General features: G+C 33.8%; 1 protein-coding gene across 5 annotated transcripts in view; it reads right to left on the bottom strand.

The window, feature by feature from the left end:
* kcng1 (potassium voltage-gated channel, subfamily G, member 1) overlaps positions 1 to 14,450 on the bottom strand; it is a 76,468-nt gene that overhangs the window by 45,598 nt on the left and 16,420 nt on the right. For all 5 annotated transcript variants that reach the window (XM_048179051.1, XM_048179052.1, XM_048179054.1 and 2 more), the window contains exon 2: positions 6,821 to 6,906. The gene's annotated coding sequence lies outside the window, so the exon portion shown is untranslated. The remainder of the gene's footprint in view (positions 1 to 6,820; positions 6,907 to 14,450) is intronic.

Here is a 14,450-nt window from a genome sequence, read left to right as displayed (position 1 = left end):
AAACAATCAAACCAGCAATATGGTCATTTCTTAACATGTAATGCATTTTCAGCAAGTCTTTAATCATACTGGCAGGTAAGACAAGAGTCTCTGAGCAACAGAATCTATTTAGAGTCTATTCAACAGAAGGCCATTTAATCTACACAATCGGTGAGAAGTCGGGACACATTTGACCAAATTTTCATCTATTCTAAATGCTTCTGCTTAAATTATTCAAATTAGTTAGATTCTAAAAGTAAAGTTTTAATAATTGGCTATACTTTTTTTGTTGATTAAAGGTTCTAATTGCTCTACTATTATTCTAAAATGTGAAAAAAAAAAATGTATTTGTATTCTGAACTATGTCCATGATTTTATAAAACAATAAAAATGCATTTAATGGATCTTGGATTGATGAATCTTGAAATTAATTTTTATTAAAAGTTCTGATTGCTTTACTATTATGGTTATGTTTGTCCACTGGTATAGTGTATATTATCAAAGAAAAAACATTTTTATTCTGATTTTGTACATGAGTATAAAATAATAAAAATGCATTAAATGGACCTTGGATTGATGAATCAATTGATAGGCTAATTAAATGAATAAATTGGCATATCATGTTTTTTATTAAATGTTCTAATTCTTTTGTTATTCTAAAATGTGTAAAATATTCATATTAAACAATCAGAATGTGTGTCCAAACTTTTGACTTGTAGTATATCAAATCTTTCTGAGAAAGAAAAATGCATTTGTATTCTGAATTTCCATTTCCATGAGTGTGTAAAAACTGAAAATGCATTACATGGATCTTGGATTGATAAATCAATTGATTCAAAATGTGGAAGAGGTCTTTCAGCCGGTTTCACATAGTATTGATCCAGACAAAAACACACTTGTATGGAAATAACACAGTAATGTACAGTAATGAGAATAAGATCAATGCTCAGTGGTAATGAGAATTTTGGGATTCGAAAATGTGTGAAAAAACGTCATGTAATACTATAGCGTTCCAGTAGCTCAAACACAGGGAATGCAAATGATAAAATGCAAAATGTGAATGCGATGTACAGCGCATTAGATTAAAGAGTCTGCCAAATGCATAACTTTTATCCAAAGAGATGTGCATTTTATCATTTTATGCATTGTCCACCCATGGCCTTGCCGTTGCTGGTACCATGTTCTACCATTTGATCTACTGCAGGAACTCTTGAATGATATTTTTCCATTCCCACAGAGAAAACGTCTGAATGAAGGCAAAAGCTTGTCTCCTGTTTATCTGTAAATGTGTTTGTAAAGGTCATGATTGCGTCTGAAATGTAATGTTTATGGCTCTAATGGGGACACCGAAATGCATTAAGTTTTCTCAGAACATCATAATTCATGCGGCTCTCCAGAAGACGACCTTCTTATACATGTGTTTCACTATTTCTGTCTCGTTTCGTCTGGTGTCAGAAGCACAGAATTCCCAAGCACTTCCAGCAAGATACTTAAAAGTTTCTGTCGACAAAGTCACAGCGACTGCTGTTTGAATTCTGAAGCAGAAAACGTGTTATATTCAGAGCGGATTTTAACAGAACAAAATGGTGTGTCAAAATCAATTAGCGCTTAGAGGATTGAGAGATCACAGATTGGAGGGTCATAATTATAACCTGCTCTTGGCTGGCAGTTTTTCTTTTCAACAAGATTGATCTGCATAATTGCAGAAAGGAGTCAGGAGGCAGTATGTCTGACAGGATGTTTTTTGGAGATTCTCAGAAGACAAACAAAAGGCTCCTACAGGATTTCTGGTCTGATGGATCTGCCGATGTGAATGGCGGGTTTGATAACCCACCTCACACAGTCGCGAAAGACAGCTGGATTTATAAACAACTTGATGACTCACTAAAATGAAACGCAGAATATGAAAAGCCTGGAAGCATTGTGTTTTAGTTTACTGCTATTGAACTGCATTTTAATTCAAATATCTAATTTTGAAGCTAGTACTTCATTTTTCCCTCCTATAATGTTAGTCAAGGGATCTTGCACTAAAAATAACTAGGGCTGTCAAATCCATTAATCGCGATTAATCACATCTAACATAAAAGTTTGTGTTTAAAGGATTAGTTCACTTTCAAATTAAAATGTCCTGATAATTTACTCACCCCCATGTCATCCAAGATGTTCATGTCTTTCTTTCTTCAGTTGAAAAGAAATTAAGGTTTTTGATGAAAACATTCCAGGATTTTTCTCCATATAGTGGACTTCAATGGAACCCAAACGGTTGAAGGTCAAAATTACAGTTTACAGCGATCACAGACGAGGAATAAGGGTCTTATCTAGAGAAACCATTTTCTAACATTTTTTTTTTTTTTTTTTTTAAATTTGATAAGTTTTAACCATAAATGCTCATCTTGAACAAGCTCTCTTCTTCTTCTCTATTTGAATTCCAGCAGTGTAGACACTTCTAAGTGTATTACTGCCCTCCACAGGTAAAAGTTTGAACTTAATTGTCATATACAATATGCTAGTACAAGTATATAACAATTAGTTCAAACTTTGACCTGTGGAGGGCAGTAATACACTTAGTAGTGTCTACACTGCTGAAATTCTAATAGAGAAGAAGAAGAAGAAGAGAGTTAGTTCAAGATGAGCATTTATTGTTTAAAACGTATGAAGTTTTTTTTTTTTTTGTTTTTTTTTTAGAAAATGAGAGATGGTTTCTCTAGATAAGACCCTTATTAACTTGTCTGGGATCATGTAGAACATTTTGAAGCTACAGTGAAACTGTAATTTTGACCTTCAACCGTTTGGGCTCCATTGAAGTCCACTATATGGAGAAAAATCCTGGAATGTTTTCAACAAAAACCTTAAATTCTTTTCAACTGAAGAAAGAAAGACATGAACATCTTGGATGACATGGGGGTGAGTAAATTATCAGGACATTTTAATTTGAAAGTGAACTAATCCTTTAAATAATATTTGTGTATAAATATATATATATATATATATATATATATATATATATATATATATATATATAGCAGTTTTTGTCTACTGAAAGTTTTTTAGTCAACAACAACAACAGTATAATCCAACCACACTGTTCTTCTATCCCTCACAGTCTCGTTTTCATTCCTGTCAAAAATTAAATATCTATGCATCATGTATTTTTGCAATTCTGCTAAATTTTGTTGCGTCACCAACGGTCTCTGTCTCTTCAAATCGCCAACTCTTACTGAAAATGAATGGCTTCCATTTTGCTTTGTCACTGTAAATCACAAAAGCGTTAGTGTGAACATCTATGAAGACTTCAATAGGCAAATTACCTCAGTTATGATGGATTGCTGCGGAGGTTTGCATTGTGAACATTAGAGTATGTCTACGTAGAACTTTAAACTAAAAAATTAAAGAAAAATCCTTTTTTTAATGCTTTATTAATCCTAGCTGGCTTGCAGATGAACAAACAGAATTGCACAGAAGAGACAAGAGCTAATCTTATTTTCCACCCTGACTTGTTAATTGTGTTATTACTGTGGATGGGTGGACGCTGTCTTCCTCTTCATCTCTGGAGATATAACTGCAGATTGACCCTGCTACTCTGTTCCTCACAGCTAGTATACTAATATTAGCAAACTGTTATGCTGATAGCACCCTGCCCCCACAAAGCAGCATTTACACAAGCCCACTATAAGTTATCGAATACCAGCACTGATGGAGCTTCATCCTGTTCTTAGAGACAAATGTAATTTAAAAGATCCATTATTGAAATTCGAACATTGCGTACAAGTGTAAGTAGATTAAATGGGACCTATTATGCAAGATTTACTTTTACATTGTTTTTGAACATAATTATGTGTCCGCAGGGTGTGTACACTACACAACCACACTATTATGGTAAAAGTCCATCCACCCTGTTTGTTATCTTCCCATGAGTGACGGCCGTATTAGCTTAGCTCCTTCCGAGTGAGCCACACACCGTCCTCCATGTCGAACGCATAAGTGCAGAGGATAGAGCAAAACAAAACACCGGTCACGAATTAGAAGTATAAAATGAAACATTTTAAAGAGAAATGTTCACCACCGTTCCTTCCTTGGACCACTTTTGATAGATACTGACCATTGCAGACTGGGAACACCCCACAAGAGCTGCAGTTTTGGAGATACTCTGGAGATTACATACATTTAATATACTTTTTTAATTTTGTAATGTCTTGGTCTTCATCCATTTTAACATTATCCTTTACAAATTAAATAATACAGAGGAACAAGTGTAGTGCAGAACTGCATCTGACAAAGAAAATGACATGCAAGCATCCTTATCATGCTCAGAGTGCAAACTGAATCTGTGAAGACACTTTTTCTCAGTTTGTATTATCTATCAGTTCTTACCCATAAGCCACAATTTTTCTATCAATTTTTTTATCTATTAGATATCACAGGAAAAAAAAACCTCTCGTTTTGGAATCAATAAAAGCAGTTTATTAAAAAAGTGCTGGAGGACAATAAATCAATTGCAAGGTCTGTTTACTGGAGGCTCAGAGTTTAAACAACAACACACAGGATCACATTTTGATGAGCACACTGTACGTGTTTTGGCCTCTGTAATGGCATAGGGCAGGCTCAGGTGTAGAAAAACATTCCCAGATCGCTCACGGCCCCAGAGGGGCTTTTAAACATTTTCATCCAGGTGATGTTGATCCAAGGTCATGACCCTTTCCTTCCACCAGCGGGGAGCGTCGCACCTTCAGAAGTGGGCTGTTTTCACACGGCGCAGAGGGAATTAAAGACTTTGTTCTCCAGTGAAGCAGGATGATGGGCTCTGACCGACAGAGCAGACTTTGAAAGACGTGGAGGTGAAAGAAAACCCTGAAGAGGCTGCTGTGACGTGCAGCCTCGGGCTTCAAAGGTGAAGGAGAAAATGATTCTGGTACCTGGTGTGAGCCTCTCATCAGTGCGGCTGATTGCACCGCAGTGAACGCGCTCTGATTGAGTATGTGACAAGGGCTCTGGCAGTGTAAGGAAATTTACTGTAAAAATGACAAAATGTCATGTTTTGATATGTGCCACTGCTCAAGTTTTAATGCAACAAAAATAAAAAAAATAAAAAGAGGAAAAAGACCAATTGTGATCTAGTATGATGTGTACACAATTCAGACTTGATTCTTCTGTCCATAGCAGTTAAAGTGGACCTGTTATGCCCTTTTTCAAAGTTTTGATTATGATATCTATAGAATAGTTTTTGATGCTAGAGGGCCCTATCTTAACAATCTAAGCACATGGTATGAAGCGCATGATGCAGATGCACTTAGGGCGTGTCCGAATCCACTTTTGCTAGTTTAACGACAAAAAAAATGGTCGCTGCAACAGGTGCATGGTCCAAAATGGTTGAATCTAGTCTCTTAATGCGTCATTAGTGTGTTTAGGGTGTAACATGCAATAAACCAACCAGAGAGTCTTCTCCCATTCCCTTTAAAAGCCAGGTGTGCTCGCGTCATGGCGGATTCACTATTTACATGGCGCCATTGACTTTAGAGCAGGTTTTTGTTGGTCAGTGGCCTAGTCATTTTCAGTTGCCTCAAAATAGCAACACGCCAACAATGCACTTGAACACACTTTGTTTTCGGACCAGCACGCCCATGGGTGAACAGATGGGCGTGAGTGCATTTGCTATTTAAACAATGTGGGAGCTGGACATGAAAATGACTGTGTCGGGCTGAAACTCGCAAAAAACACCTGCGTCGCGTCCAGCGCATTGCACCGGGTGTATGATAGGGCCCTGAATGTTCAAAAAACAAATATTTTTCACATATTTTACATATTTTGTTGCAGCACCTCTCTTCCCAGTCTGTCAGTAACGCTCTGATTAGTTCCTGTCTCTATGAAGTCCCTCCTTCTGAAAAGTGCAATGTGCTCTGATTGGTCAGCAGAACCAGTGTGTTGTGATTGGTCAACCACTTCAAACGTGTTTCGGAAATGTCACACCCCTTACCATAACTGAAAGTTTCTACACACTACTTAATGAGGATTATTGTGATGTTCATTCCCAGAAGAAAACTCAAAACTGTAGGTTTTCTTCCGGGAATGAAGAAAACCCAGAGTTCGCACAGGACATGCTTTTGCATTTTTTTTTTTTCATTGTTAAGTCAAAGTTCATGTGCCTGACTAATAGTGTCATATCATGTGTCAGGAGCAGTGTTGGGGGTAACACATTACAAGTAACACGTTGTCATGATCACCAGCTGGAGTGCCCTTAACAGCCACCAGAGGGCACTCCACCCCTGACTGCTGCCTCAATATAACGGACTCAATTTCCCAGCTGAATGTAATCAGCCATGATTACATTCAGCTGTTGTTCATTATCTCGTTAGTTTCTGCCTATATTAACCTGGTTCATTCAGTCACTCATTGCTAGGTCTTGTATGTCTGTAGTTACTGCAATTCTGAGCCTTCGCATCTTGTTTCTCCTGTGTTTTGTTTTTTTCCTGGTTTCATTGTAAATTTTTTGCCTGTTCCCTGGAATTTATCCTTGTTTTATGTTTGGGCTGCCCACTCTGTGTTTTGACTTTTACCTGGCTTTTTTGATTACGATTGTGGATTACCCTCTGATTAAAATATTGCGTTTGGATCCTCAACCATTCATGTCTTGGAGCAGTATCATTACACACGTCATGTTTTTTTGAGGACGCCACCTTAAATTAAAACTTCTCACGTTTGATGCAGCCAATCATTGTCCATTTTTAAAACAATAGGGCAAGATAAATATTTCAGCTATACTTAATGTGTACAGGTGATCTGCACTCCAATTGGTTGTTGCCATATTGTGTCACTGTTCATTTGCATAAAGTTGAATTCTGCTCACCTTTGTTGCATCGTCAACAGTTCCTGTTGCTCAAGTCGGCTCAAATCGCCAGCATGTGGTTGAACGCCCTTGAACATCCCTACAGCCTGGAAACATTGACAGTGTTCAACAGTTTCAACTAAAATCCTCACACTTACTGTGCAAATGTACAGTATGCAATATTATTGCATACAGTAAACAAAGATTTATTAGCCATCATAGGCTACTAATCAAGTGTGTGAGTCATTTATTACTTTCGTTAAAGGGCAAGTATTCAGGGACAATAATAAATTAATCAAAACAACCATTATGATTTTTTAGACTATATAATTAACAACAAGACAATATCATTAATTAGAACTGTAATTCCACTGATGCTCTAGTTGTAATGAATAAATGTTATTGGCTTGTGACTCCCCGAGTTTGTATCGATTCCCAAGAAATCCAAGGCAAACATAATCCTCCTGAAATGAACAATACAGACACAGGATTTGCAATGCAAATTCAATTTCACCACCAGTGTTTCAATTAATGGAGTTACAATGACAAAGGATTGTAATTTCAGGAGAGGCACCTGCATAATTTTCTATGCAGCTTTGCAAGTGATTGAGACGAGATAAATAACAAATTAAGGAAGACAAGTAATGACAATATCAAGTTCAGATATACTGTATGTTTACATATTGAGATTTTCAATAATATGATTTTGTTTCATGCCATAATGTGGCATTTCTGAAGATTTCTACACTGTAAAAAGTGAAAATGATTGAGTTATGCAAATGTGAGTCTCTTTGCACATATTTCAGCTACTGTTAGAAGGCAAGTTCAGATGTTACATCGGGGGAAAAGACAATGCAGAGACACAAAGTCTATCTATTTCCAATTAAAGAATTCTTGTTCGGCTTCTGAGAAAAAAAAGAGATAAAAATACATTTTGTTTTAAGTTTAAAGCTGTTTCTATGGATACAGCATTGTTGCTATGTGACAGAGAGTGTAGAAAACATGTGGCATGTGTAAGGTTCAGTATAGTACATGCCTACTATAATCTGTATTCTGTGTGATTATATGTAGAAACATCCCGTCAATCATACTCAATGCGCAGATACACGTATGTTTCAGCATCAGCAATCAACTCAAAATGCCATGAAACAGAGTCCTAAAAGAAGATCACACACAGAAAACACATTTTTTAGAGACGTTGAGAGTTTTTTAAATGTTGTTTTCCCAGTCACTGAGTCATGAAATTAATAAAGATAAACCAGTTTGGTGCAAGAATGAAAAGTTTTCATTTCAAAACAGCAGTTCTTGAGAATGACACACCATCGTTATCAACACATTCAGTTAAAAGCAAGTTAACATATTTTTATTTATTATTTAATGTGAAGTTTTAATTTATTTAAATATTTTGCTGTATTGTATTTATTTTATTTTATTTATTATTTAATGTAATGTTTGTAATTTATTTAAACATTTTATTTTATTATTTTTTTATTTATTATTTAATGTAATGTTTGTAATTCATTTAAATATTTTATTGTATTTTTTATTTATTATTTAATGTAATATTTGTAATTTATTTAAATATTTTATTATATTTTTTATTTATTATTTAATGTAATGTTTGTAATTTATTTAAATATTTTATTTTATTTTATTTTTTATTTATTATTTAATGTAATGTTTGTAATTTATTTAAACATTTTATTGTATTATATTTTATTTATTTATTATTTAATGTAATGTTTGTAATTCATTGAAATATTTTATTGTATTGTATTGTATTTGGTTTATTATTTATTGTAATGTTTGTAATTTACTTAAATATTTTATTTTATTATAGTTTTTATTTATTATTTAATGTAATCTTTGTAATTCATTGAAATATTTTATTGTATTGTATTGTATTGTATTGTATTTGGTTTATTATTTATTGTAATGTTTGTAATTTATTTAAATATTTTATTATATTTTTTATTTATTATTTAATGTGATGATTGTAATTTATTTAAATATTTTATTTTATTATATTTTTTATCTATTATTTAATGTAATGTCTGTAATTTATTTAAACATTTTATTGTATTATATTTTATTTATTTATTATTTAATGTAATGTTTGTAATTTTTATAAATATTTTATTATATATTTTATTTATTATTGAATGTAATGTTTGTAATTTATTTAAATATTTTATTTTATTATATTTTTATTTATTATTTAATGTAATGTTTGTAATTTATTTAAACATTTTTTGTTGTATTATATTTAATTTATTTATTATTTAATGTAATGTTTGTAATTCATTGAAATATTTTATTGCATTGTATTGTATTTTGTTTATTATTTATTGTAATGTTTGTAATTCATTGAAATATTTTATTTTATTATAATTTTTATTTATTATTTAATATAATGTTTGTAATTTATTTAAATATTTTATTGTATTATATTTTAATTATTTATTATTTAATGTAATGTCTGTAATCCATTTAAATGTATTTTGTTTATTATTTATTGTAATGTTTGTAATTCATTGAAATATTGTATTTTATCATATTTTGTTTATTATTTATTGTAATGTTTGTAATTTGTTTAAATATTTTATTGTATTATATTTTATTTTTCATCCTTTTAATTTGTATTTGACTAATTTATCATACAGTATACAAAATAATAAGCCTGCTGTTAAGGAATGTTTTGGTATAAAAGCATAAATAAGAGCACAGTAATTATGTCTCCATCACAATCACTAGATCATTACAGTTCTAATTTACTAGCTATTAGATCAAATCAGCTTTAGCCTGAAATAGGAGATAAATTAGCTCAAGTTCAGAAGCTCGACAGCATTAATTTAAAAACATGGCTGTTTTTATTAGGTAACACTTTAGAATAATGGTCATTAGTTAACATTAGTTAACTACATTAGTTAACATGAACTAATAATGAACTGCACATATAAAGCATTTATTAATCTTTGTTAATGTTAATTTCAACATTTACTAATACATTATTAAAATCTTGTTAACATTAGTTAATGCACCGTGAACTAACATGAACAAACCATGAACAGCTGTATTTTTATTAACTAACGTTAACAAAAATGAACAAATACAGTAACAAATGAACTGCTCGTGGTTAGTTCATGTTAGTTAATACATTAACTAATGTTAACTAATGACCATTATTCTAAAGTGTTACCTTTTATTATCCAAGTCTTGTTCACGCTGAATCTACTGAAGTTTTCTCTTTTCTAGAGTCTCAGTGTTTTTATAGTCTCACAGTTGAATACACAATTCTGAAAGTAATGGAAGGTTTATAATAAAGTCCAAGAAAAACCAATAATTAACCCATACATTTTCAGATATTCTAATAGATATAACACTGTCAAATTGAAATAACTACATCATTCCTCTACTGTAAGTCACTTAAAAGCGATAAAAGCGTCTGGTAAATGTATGAATGTAAAAGCAAATCAGAGCCACTGCATGCTGTTCACAATCAGTCTGCACCGATTACTCCAAGACAAACAGAACAAAATTGAGAGACAGAGTGGAATTATTTTGATTTGCTATGCAGAAAGTCTCTCATCCCAGTCAGTCTGGACACAAACTCCATCCAGAATACCAAGTAGCTCAGATCCAATTTTAATTCACTCATGCTCTCCATCTGAGCCAGCTCAATGTGAACAACCATTTTCTCTGGCAGTGTGTGACAGTACGCTCGATTAAGGATATTTTCTCTATCCAGATTGCTCTTTTAAATTAGGGTCCTGTGATCCATACGTTCCTCTATTTAACATGATCATTACAGCACATACATAGACGACGCAACGTGACCTGTCACAATCACACCCTGCTGCACACACGTCTCTGTAAGAGAGCACCACGCCATAAAGAGAATCCATGTCAATCCTGCTGTAGAAATAATGACTACTTTGGCCAGTTATTTGTGGTGATGGACAGCTCTACAACGGAGACCAAACTCCCAAAGATGCTTCAAACAGATGGAAACAGCTTGAAGCTCATAATTAAAAGTTAATGGTTTTTGTTTTTTTTGTCGCATACTATTTGACAAATAATAACAAGGCTTTGCAGTTAGGATACACATACATGTTGAACGGACTGTACGTTTAAATACTGCATCTAGTAGCTCTGTTGTGTGCATCCTACCAAGACAGCCATTTAAAGGTGCAGTAAGTGATTTCTGAGAATCATTGTTGAACACTGTTGATTTTTGCAGGCATGAAAATGGGTCAGGGGTGAAAAAGGTGAGAAGGATATTACCCCTCTAGGAGGGTCCGGGGGCATGCTCCCCCGAAAGAAAAATTTAAATATTCCATATTTTAAAGCATCAATCTGATGCATTTTGAGATGCGTTTTTTGCCAACCTGGGGAGAGCTGGAGAAACTTAACTTCAGCCATGAGTCAAAAATTATTATGGCCTCCTTACTAAGTATTATGCAAGCCATTTCATGCCAGCCTGTCACTGGGTCTAACATTTACAGTATATTTAGGGGAAGAACATGGCGCTATGATTGGTCAAACTCTTCTTCTTTTGCTGTTGCTTGCTTTGAGGACTGCGTGTGCACAGAGGCGTCACCAGGTTTTTGCGTAGTTTAGACTGACAAATCGTACCAGCGTACTTTGAAGTCCAAATTTGATCCGCTACGCAAATTGCGTACAGGTTGGCAGGTCTACTTATTGATAGAACGGTGGACCACTTTACCTTCTGCCTTGTCAGTCCCTTCACCTCAAAATCTACCTCCTCAAAAACGGTAGCGTTAGCTAATAATTTTCCACTGGAGCTTTAGCTAGCTGGCTAACGTTGCGTTCTCTCCTGCTGTGTCTTGCTGTAGCTAACATTAGCTAAGTCTATGTCAACAGAGCTCCTGGGTAACTTAACTTAGATATACCAGAAAATATTAAAATTACTGAAACCATCCAGGGCTCAACGCTAAGGATTTTTTCTGCTGGCCCAGTTGGGCCAGTGGTCCAAATTTTTACTTGCCCCGCCGAAATTTTCCGGGCCCACAACAAAAAAATTAATAAAAGTAAAAGACAAGAAAATGGGCCTATAAAATAAGCATAGTTATTGTTTTCATTATTTTTGATACATTTAACCTCAATAAATAAGATTATGACACCAAAACCTACTAGATTAAATATATTAAATATTGTTAGACAAATAAACAGTAAGTAGTAAAATAGTAACAAATAATCAAATTACGAGTAATAGCACAAATAAATACAACAGAACAAACAATATAAATTAAATAAATGGTGATTTTCAAGTTTTTCATGTAGGTTTAAACAGAAGATTTTCAGGTACAGAAATTGTAATCTAATGTATAACTATAGAATAGATAACTTTATTAAAGTTAATCAAGAGCAGTTACAGATGCATAAAAAATGTTTTTAATGTTCAAAATATAAAACGTTAAATACTGTTATTTGAAATTTAAAAAAATGAAGACACTTTAAATGTGAAATTAAACCCGCCAGTAGGTGGCAGCGAATCACTGTTAATGAGCGAATCATTGAGATTCAACTGATTCATTCAAGCGGCTGATTCATTCAGGAAGTGTTGCTCAAAGACGCAAAACAATTCTGTGGACTTTGGAACTATTTTCGAAATACAGCGAAACAGACGATTTGGTGTCTAAAATGTAAGTCACTTGATATTAAGTTCTTGTTCATTAAACTGTACGCTGAATAAAATCAATATCACATTTGTAATCATGTTAATATTTGGAGAAAAACGGCGCTCTTTGTGTAATATTGATTAACTTTATTAAATTATATATGAAATATATACAGGATGCACTTATCTTGAATTTTGGGGGCATTTTAATAGACTAAATCATGCAGTGAAAGCGTACACTTTAATATGTTCACACACTACTCTAACCTACTAGACTATGTCTAGTAGACTATGTAGACTATGTTTTTGTAAAGTGAGGGACATACTCGATCATTTCAGATTGTTAAATCAACAATTACGATATTATAGACAATATATAACGCACACCCTACAGCACTGGTCCAAACGGGCAAGTGACCGGTGCATCTACTGTCCCGAGCGTCGTTCACACTGGCCATCGGGCAGTCCTTATTGTCGAGCCCTGCCATCACTCACCAAATTCAGTCAAATAAATCGCCGAGGCCAGGCGTGCTTTCAGCTTCTGATGGTGGTCTGCACTGGTGATTCAAGGCCCTTCGCGTTAATTTCCCATGCACTCGCGCTCCCTTCTGGCATGCGCACCTGTTCGCAGTTCACTGAATCGCAGGTCGCAGTTCACCGAATCTCGCGCTCCCTTCTGGCACCCCCTCCCCCTCCCAAAAATTTTTTCTCATCGAATCTACACGATTCACGTAGGTCACCTATTTTGGTTTCAAAACGGCGAATTTCGCCGAAAGGTGAGGGATTTTCATGCCTGTTTTTGAAATCAACCCAAACAAACACACCCCTCTCTTCATTGCTCCGCCCCCAAAATGCACAAACATGGAACACAAGAGTGTTCTTTATCATAGCATATGGAAGCTTGTTTCCACACACTAAATAAAAAATAAAAAAGGTAATTGCAACTTTTTATCTCAGAATTCTGAATTGTGAGTTATAAAGTCAAAATTTCTTGATATAAAATCAGAATTGCAAAATATAAACTCACGCAATTCTGACTTTATATCTCACAATTCTGACTTTATAACACGTAATTCTCACTTTATAACTTGCAATTGTGAGTTTATATCTCGTAATTCTGAGAAAAATGTCAGAATTGTGAGATATAAACTCAAATTGCGAGAAAAAAGTCACAATTGTGAGATAAAAAAGTTGCAATTACCTTTTTTATGTTTTGATCTTTCTTCAGATCTCCCTCTTGCTCACTCTCTCTCCTCCCCCATCATGATTGGACACACCCCCTACTGCTGATTGGCTACAAGTTTGTTGTGCTGCTCTGTCCAATCCACTTTCAACTAGGGCTGTCACTTACGATTATTTTGGTAATGAGTAATCTATATATTATTTTGACAATTAATTGAGTAATCTGATTTTTTTTTGGTAATAAAAATGGAAATTGGATTATGTATTATAACAAATGCCTGCAGAGGGCGCCAACGGCCCGAGTGATTGCTGTTGTTACGCTGCAGATCAAATCCTTAATATTGGCCAAATGTTTACTTAATCTTTGATATCTGGCTACATCTTTGATGTAAATGTTCCAGCCACTGTAATTTCTTGAACAAGAACATGTGAGCAATAAAACATGCAAACTCAAACGAGGGTTTAAACATTTATTTTGAAATCGCAGGGATTTTTAAAAATCGAGTATTGAATCAAGGAATTGTTACAGCCCTACTTTCAACGCCATTTTTCAGAAATTGCTTACTGCACCTTTAAAGCACCATTAGCAAAGGCTAATGCAAACTTTAAAATCTATAAAGACATATTAATTTTTTTTTTTTGAAAACAAAACAAAAAAACAATACAAATAACAAAAAATGCAACAAAATGACTAAAATAAAAATATAAAAATAAAATTCAAAATATTGATGAAAACTATAATAGTATATCAACGATAGTAAAATAACACTGGCTAAAATAGCTCTGTATGAAATCATTCATAATGGTGTTAAGAAAACATTTATTGGT

This window comes from Megalobrama amblycephala, linkage group LG24 (genome assembly GCF_018812025.1).
Source record: "Megalobrama amblycephala isolate DHTTF-2021 linkage group LG24, ASM1881202v1, whole genome shotgun sequence".
Lineage (NCBI taxonomy): Eukaryota > Metazoa > Chordata > Actinopteri > Cypriniformes > Xenocyprididae > Megalobrama > Megalobrama amblycephala.
This window is presented reverse-complemented; position numbering and strand designations above follow the sequence as displayed.